At 42.8% G+C, this 7,587-nt stretch overlaps 1 long non-coding RNA gene across 1 annotated transcript in view; it reads right to left on the bottom strand.

Annotated features, from left to right (window-relative positions):
• Positions 1 to 1,344: 1,344 nt before the first annotated feature.
• Positions 1,345 to 7,587, bottom strand: part of LOC109615866 — a 45,575-nt gene continuing 39,332 nt past the window's right edge. The window contains exon 3 of the long non-coding RNA XR_002196866.2: positions 1,345 to 1,665. This is a non-coding gene — a long non-coding RNA (uncharacterized LOC109615866). The remainder of the gene's footprint in view (positions 1,666 to 7,587) is intronic.

The following is a 7,587-nucleotide window of genomic DNA, read 5'->3' as shown; positions in this document are numbered from 1 at the left end:
TCCTGCTTAATGGTGGTGTTTGAAGTGCACTACAGGTGTTTCCTACGACAAACTTGCTGAGGCACTGGAATGAGTAATAATGGATATAATTCCCTATACATTGGCCCAATTAGAGCAGCCTTGATGTGTTGACTACCTCATCAAACAGGAATAACTGCTTTGGGAATACATGAATGCACACTGTGGTACTCCACTGTTAGTGGAACGCATTATACAGTAACAAAGGTCCCTTTACTGTGAAAATTATGTATTTGTAGACAGGGAAGGCTTTATAAACAAAGTACCCAACCACCATAATAGAGAGTATGAGTTTGCACTTGAATCACAGAAATTGTGCTTAAAAAATTGACTATAAAACTGTGTGACTGAAGTTTAAAATTAACAGGGAAATTAAGCCTTTCCTGCCTAATGATAAATATCCAAGTTTGATGGGTCAAGGAGAGCACAGGGTCATATGTGAAGGGTCAAAGGGTGGGGTTACCAAGCTCACCATTAAAGTTGGCCAAGTCTGATGCTAGCCTGCCAGTTTAGTACTGCAGTGAAATGCAAGTTTCTGTCACACGGTGGAAAATCAATCGTTTGTCCCTGCTTAAATGTGTCTACTCAACCCAAATCCATAAACACCTCAAAAACGATTTCTTATAAAACAGGGTCTTCTATTTCTTTCTGGATTCAAGAGTAAATTAACACACTCCCATTCATTCAGAGGTTTCTGTTGTCACCTTCCATAAGTCTGTTAATACATTTTGTATTAAAAAAAACTATCAAAAAATCTAGCACAGTAAACACATACAAACAAACAAACAAACAAACAAATGGGCACAGGAAAAAAATGCAGAGCAGGCAGTCACCAATCTTTGTCTTTCCATATTCTACACCATGTCTACGGGACCCTTATCGAGACTCCTAACCAAGTTGGCCACAAGCTGAATGTCATGGGCCCATGTCTAGTTTCCAAGATTTTTTGTAACAAGCTTCCTTTTGTTCCAAACATATCCCTACCCATACAGATCCTGAGGGCTCTGAGACCCACATTAATTAGACAAAAGTACTTTTGGCTCCTTCACTCTTCGGATGTTCATGCGTGGTACTGATCCTTTAATGTTGGAATACATGAAGGCACTCTGATAGATTGGAAAAAGTTAGAAACAGAAGTCAGATAATGCACTTGAGCAGTTTTCAATTACAACTGTAGTGTTAGTTCAGTAATGTAAGGAGAATCAATTAATTGAATGTGACAGAAAATGACCCTGTCCTGACAGAAATTTGTGAGAACTAGAACAACTCAATATTAGATTTCTGGTTCGCAAGGAGGGCTAACTAAAAGCCATTTGGCCACTAGCCATGTGAAGATCAATGTAAAGAGAAGACATGACCCTGTTGTCGCTGCGGCACGCTGCGTAGGGACACTGCTAGCAGCCGGTCCTAGTGTCATGGTTGGCTGCTCTGAGGTAATACCGGCTCTATTACATCTCACCTCATAGATCTTCTTTACGGTCTCGAGCCCCACTGAGCCGCGTCACTGCCGGAAGACGTAACATAGACGCACGATGGGAGGCACTGCAGTGATGTGCAGGTCTGCAGGGTGTGGTGGCTGCATGGCGGGTCGGTCCGGAACTTGCTGGCAGGAGGCCCACTGTTTTGGACCTTTTGTTCTTCCCTTCTCTGAATGGAGGCATTTAATAAAACTGAGAACAAATGGAGGGTTCTTCTCTTGAAACCCCCAATGGGCTTTGGGTCAAGATTAGTTGATACATTTTGATATTTTACACCAAAGCTATGACAAATCCTTAAATTTTACATTTGTATCAGTAGCCAGTTTATAAAAGCAAATGGCACATCTCGAGTTTGTGTGCCATTGCTAATGTCTGTGTCCAGGCACTCCACACTGTGTTGTACATAAGAACCATATTTCTGATCATTCGATCATATGACACTTGGAGCACAAGGGTTGCTCGTCTCACAAAGCCAGACATTAGTCAGCGCCAGGATTGTGGAGGTACGTTGAGATGGAAACAGAGAGACACAGAGAGGTAGACACACCTAAATGTACCACATAACACCAGCACACACTAACGGGCAGTAGGATACCTCTGAAATCAGTTAGTCCCAAAATGCACATTAAGAGACCTTAGTGATGGCTATGAAGTGGTTAGTCTATTACCACCACACTAATGTTCCTCCGGGTATTTTAGCACTGGACGTCGGGAACCATAAGGAACCATAGTTGACATAATATGGGGGTATGGCGAGAGGGCCTGTTTTGTTGAACCTAGGGGAGGGATACAGTACCCCTGTTACATGGATGGAGCCTTCTCCCAGTGCCGTGCACTTGGGCCGTAACAGTTGCCTTGTTGCTCGCCCTCTGTGAACAGACAGGGGAATGCTGCCAACCACCTCTGTGAGTCATTTAGCACCCTCCCGGTAATGGCCTCTCTTTTTTAACAAGGCAGAGGTCAGGTGCGGCTGTCCTATATTGATATATGCGGCAGTTGTTATTTTGGGTTTTCAATAACAATCGTGGCCCAAAATGAAATCAACCCAGCCCGACCCAAAAGACGGACAACACAAACTGTCACAGAGTGAACACTTTAACACAGCAGAATGTCTTAGCAACAAATGTTTTGCTGTGTATCTTGGGAGTAAACAACAGGATTTCAGGCTGAGCTTCACCTTTAGGTCGTCAGCATCTACTGTATCAACGCTCTATCCTCTCACTCCTTTCTAAAGGGCATTTCACTGGTGTTATCAGATGGTTAACATTTTGCAGGCATCTGGAAGATAATAATTGGAGATTAAGGGATAATTGAGGTTAATTGCATTAGTCTGAAATGTGACATTCTCCTCAATCCGGCGCACTCAAACTACTTCAGACAGTCCTCTGGCTCTGTTTGGCATTACTTTTCAAAGAAATCCTTTTAGTCTGCATGCGTGTAATAGTTAAAGAAGTATATTGTACTGAGTTCAAGTGTTATGTGACTTATATTCTGGGAACATTTTTGTTTTCCAAACAGAATGTGGTGAAGGGAGAAGGCAAAACACGAACTACCAGATCAAAGGGAAGCACATGTGACTCCTGTCACATGACCTGTTTCAACTGGATTGGGAACAATCCAGGGGTTGCTCTACTGTATCAGAAACGCTCTACTGAGTATGAAACCAGACTGACCACAAGGTGCGGAGAATGGGAGCGTTTGAGATTCAGCGGACCTGTGTCATGAAAAGGAAGACCATGTGACAATGGTCTGACCGATGAGGAGGTTGTGGATAGCCAACACTCCCTGTCTGCTGTCCCGGTCAATAGTTTTGGTCTGTCACTGCCACTCCCAGGTGTTGACGTGCCTTGGCGCATGATGAGGGGGGTAAAGTGGGAGTTATTTCGCAGCAGTACGCCACATCAAGTCTCATGATGTGGATTAACCGCGGCGCCTCCCTTTCCCTTCACCTCCTTCCGTGTAGTGGAGGAGCGGAGCCCCGTGGTGATCCATGCAAGCCCGGGTCACTGTACGGTAAATTCTCCAATTGTTACATGAGAAACAGAGCCTCTCTAAAAATAGCCACATGATGGCTCTCCGCCAATCAGAGGATAGATGGAGGCGGCAGGGAGGAGGGCGGGGCAGCTGCCGCTGGAGGAGGGTTGTGGGTATTGAAGCTGCTGGAGGACTGCTAGAGGTTATTTGCTGAGTCACCCTGTTTTGATTTGCCCAGGAGTCAGGACATGAGGGGAGGGAGAAAGCTGCAAATCTGGGCCTGTGCATCTGGCCAACAAACTTGGTCAAAGGGTGAAACGTCAGCTTTTTTCAGCCTTTGGGGGGGGTTAAATGGATAAGTTCAGTTGAGCCAAAGGGATGACAGTGATTTATAACAGCACAGATAACGGTGCAAAATGATCCAATTATCACCTGCTTGTGCTTTGCTAAGCTCTACATTTGCAGCTCTTCATTCATTTTCCAATTTGTCACTTCCCCTGAATACAAAGATCCAGAGATCATACGTAGGCTACAGTTCTATTCTCAAATTTGAAATGCTTTACATTCTCAGGGGATGTTTATTTTTGATTGTATTGTTTCTTTTACATATAACTATAAAGGATTTTGTATTAATAAGGCTAGGGCATAATGTCCTCCATTCATTCTATAGCATAACTGTAGGGGTAGTGGAGGTAATCATTCGGTTCTCATATAAATAAGGTCACTGATTGTCTGAATAAGTTATTATTCCTGAGGATGGTAATTTTTTACACTCAAATAGACATCTACACCACTACAGGCTTATTTACATATTTGTAGGCGTCAATCATGGGAAAATCTAATGATCTGTGTGCGCACTGCATTGAAACCTGTTACAGTTCTGACACTATTGTCTTCACGTTTGTCTTCTTGAGCCATCAATATTTGCCAGTTGACACAGCAAATGAATCTACAGAGTCTCAAGTCTTTTTCGATGTTTTGAAAAATAAAAAATATAAATAATCACTATGACCACAACCCTGGATCTCCTATTCCCTGAGAGTGAACACATGCAAATTATGATGTCCGGAAAAAGATGTTGACATTTAATCTGTCCTGACCTTGATTCACTGCCCACAGATGCAATTTTCTGATCCAGACCAGTCTTGATTCGGCCCAAACATTGTCTATGTTTAATGTATATTTAGTCAGATCCAGTTTGTCCTTGTAATGACCCAGACATTGATGTCTATATTGGTCCAGTATCTTTACACGTTTGGGCTGCTCAGTAGAGCACAGAACAGTATAGTTCCCAAAAGCAGAGTGCAGCACAATTAAGAACAGTACAGCAAACAATACCATTCTGTGTAATACTGTACCCAACTGTACTTTACCCAACTGAACCAAGCTGCCCAGGAATGTACAGCACTCACTACACTCAGCTTTTCTACAACTGGCAAAAACTTGTGCAACAAATACAGTATCTCACAAAAGTGAGTACACCACTCACATTTTTGTAAATATTTGAGTATATATTTTCATGTGATAACACTGAAGAAATGACACTTTGCTACAATGTAAAGTAGTGAGTGTACAGCTTGTATAACAGTGTAAATTTGATAATAAAAATAACTGAAAACACAGCCATTAACGTGTAAACCGCTGGCAACAAAAGTGAGTACACCCCTAAGTGAAAATGTCCAAATTGGGCCCAAAGTGTCAATATTTTGTGTGTCCACCATCATTTTCCAGCAATGCCTTAACCCTCTTGGGCATGGAGTTCACCAGAGCTTCACAGGTTGCCACTGGAGTCCTCTTCCCCTCCTCCATGACGGCATCACGGAGCTGGTGGATGTTAGAGACCTTGCGTTTGAGGATGCCCCACAAATGCTCAATAGGGTTTAGGTCTAGAAACATGCTTGGCCAGTCCATCACCTTTACCCTTAGGAGTGGTCGTCTTGGATGTGTGTTTGGGTTCGTTATCATGCTGGAATACTGCCCTGCGGCCCAGTCTCTGAAGGGAGGGGATCATGCTCTGCTTCAGCATGTCACAGTACATGTTGGTGCTCATGGTTCCCTCAATGATCTGTAGCTCCCCAGTGCCGGTAGCACTCATGCAGCCCCAGACCATGACACTCCCACCACGATGCTTGAATGTAGGCAAGACACTCCTCATCTGGTTGCCGCCACACATGCTTGAAAACATCTGAACCAAATAAGTTTATCTTGGTCTCATAAAACCACAGGACATGGTTCCAGTAATCCATGTCCTTTGTCTGCTTGTGTTCAGCAAACTGTTTGCGGGCTTTCTTGTGCATCATCTTCAGAAGAGGCTTCCTACTGGGACGACAGCCATGCATACAATTTGATGCAATGTGCGGCGTATGGTCTGAGCACTGACAGGCTGACCCCCCACCCCTTCAACCTCTGCAGCAATGCTGGCAGCACTCATACGTCTATTTCCCAAAGACCACCTCTGGATATGATGCTGAGCACATGCACTCAACTTCTTTGGTCGACCATGGGGAGGCCTGTTCTGAGTGGAACCTGTCCTGTTAAACCGCCGTATGGTCTTGGCCACCGTGCTGCAGCTCAGTTTAAGGGTCTTGGCACTCTTCTTATAGCTTAGGCCATCTTTATGTAGAGCAACAATTCTTTTTTTCAGATCCTCTTTGAGTTCTTTGCCATGCGGAGCCATGTTGAACTTCCAGTGACCAGTATAAGGGAGTGTGAGAGCGATGACACCAAATTTAACACACCTGCTCCCCATTCACACCTGAGACCTTGTAACACTAATGAGTCACATGACACCAGGGAGGGAAAATGGCTAATTGGGCCCAATTTGGACATTTTCACTTAGGGGTGTACTCACTTTTGTTGCCAGCGGTTTAGACGTTAATGGCTGTGTTTTGACTTATTTTGAGGGGACAACAAATGTACACTGTTATACAAGCTGTACACTCACTACTTTAGATTGTAGCAAAGTGTAATTTCTTCAGTATTCTCACATGAAAAGATATACTCAATTATTTACAAAAATGTGAGTGGTGTACTCACTTTTGTGAGAAACAGTATGCCTAAGATTTGGTCCATTTTGGACTGAGAAATGTTTATCGTTCCATTTTAATAATATCCTGAATGCTTAAGTGTCCATTTATAAAACTGTTTAATTGGCAGACACTGTTATCCTGGGCAATTGCATTCACTACAGTACATAACCAAATACTACAGCCAAAACAAGTAAAATATTTCAGTAACAGCAATTAAGAAGGTTATGTAGCCTCAGTGTTTTGAATCATTGCTAAATAAACAACTAAAAAAACTAATGTGGTATAACTCATCATAGGTGAGTTATGGTCAATGGTCGAGAGAGTGAGAACACCCACAAATGTTTATTTTAATCAAATTAAAATAATAATAATAATACAAATTTAAAAAATACCTTGGCCAGAAAAGATATGAGTTGTTCTTAGACATGATGCATTGCGGAGTAAACCAGTTACAAATGAAGTTAGATCAGTAGAAAGTGATGTTATATCATATCAATGGCATGGCAAAATGGTTCACGCTCAGTCAAACAGCATGGTGACTGCTTATGTATTGCGCTTTTCAAGTCATTCCACAGATTCTCGATGGGATTTAGGTCGAGGCTTTGACAAGGCCACTCATTCACCTTCTTGCTTCAGCCACTGTATGAATGCTTTGTTGTGTGCTACAGTTAAATGTCATATTGAAACATGGACCATCTTCCCATTTTCCACTTTCTGGCATAGGGCTGCAGGTTCTCCTCAAGATTCTGTTGGTATTTTGCATTGTCCATTTTTTCTTCTATCCTGACAAGGGCTCCAGTCTCTGCTGAAGAGAAACTCCCCCATGATATGATGCTGCCACTCCGATGCTTTACTGTAGACATTGTGTTCTTTGAATGGAAAGATGTATTGGGTTTTTGACAGACATTGTTTTGTGTTCAGGCCAAAAAGTTCAATTTTGGTTTAAACTGACCACAGCACCTTTTACCACTTGGCATTGGAATCTACAATGTGCTTTTTGGCAAAGCTCAAAAGACACTTGATGTTGCCTTTTTGGGGAGTGTTTTTTTCCTGCTATAGAGGCCCGATTTTTGGAACGTTTGTGATAC

The sequence above is a fragment of the Esox lucius genome, chromosome 6, assembly GCF_011004845.1.
Source record: "Esox lucius isolate fEsoLuc1 chromosome 6, fEsoLuc1.pri, whole genome shotgun sequence".
NCBI lineage: Eukaryota > Metazoa > Chordata > Actinopteri > Esociformes > Esocidae > Esox > Esox lucius.
This window is presented reverse-complemented; position numbering and strand designations above follow the sequence as displayed.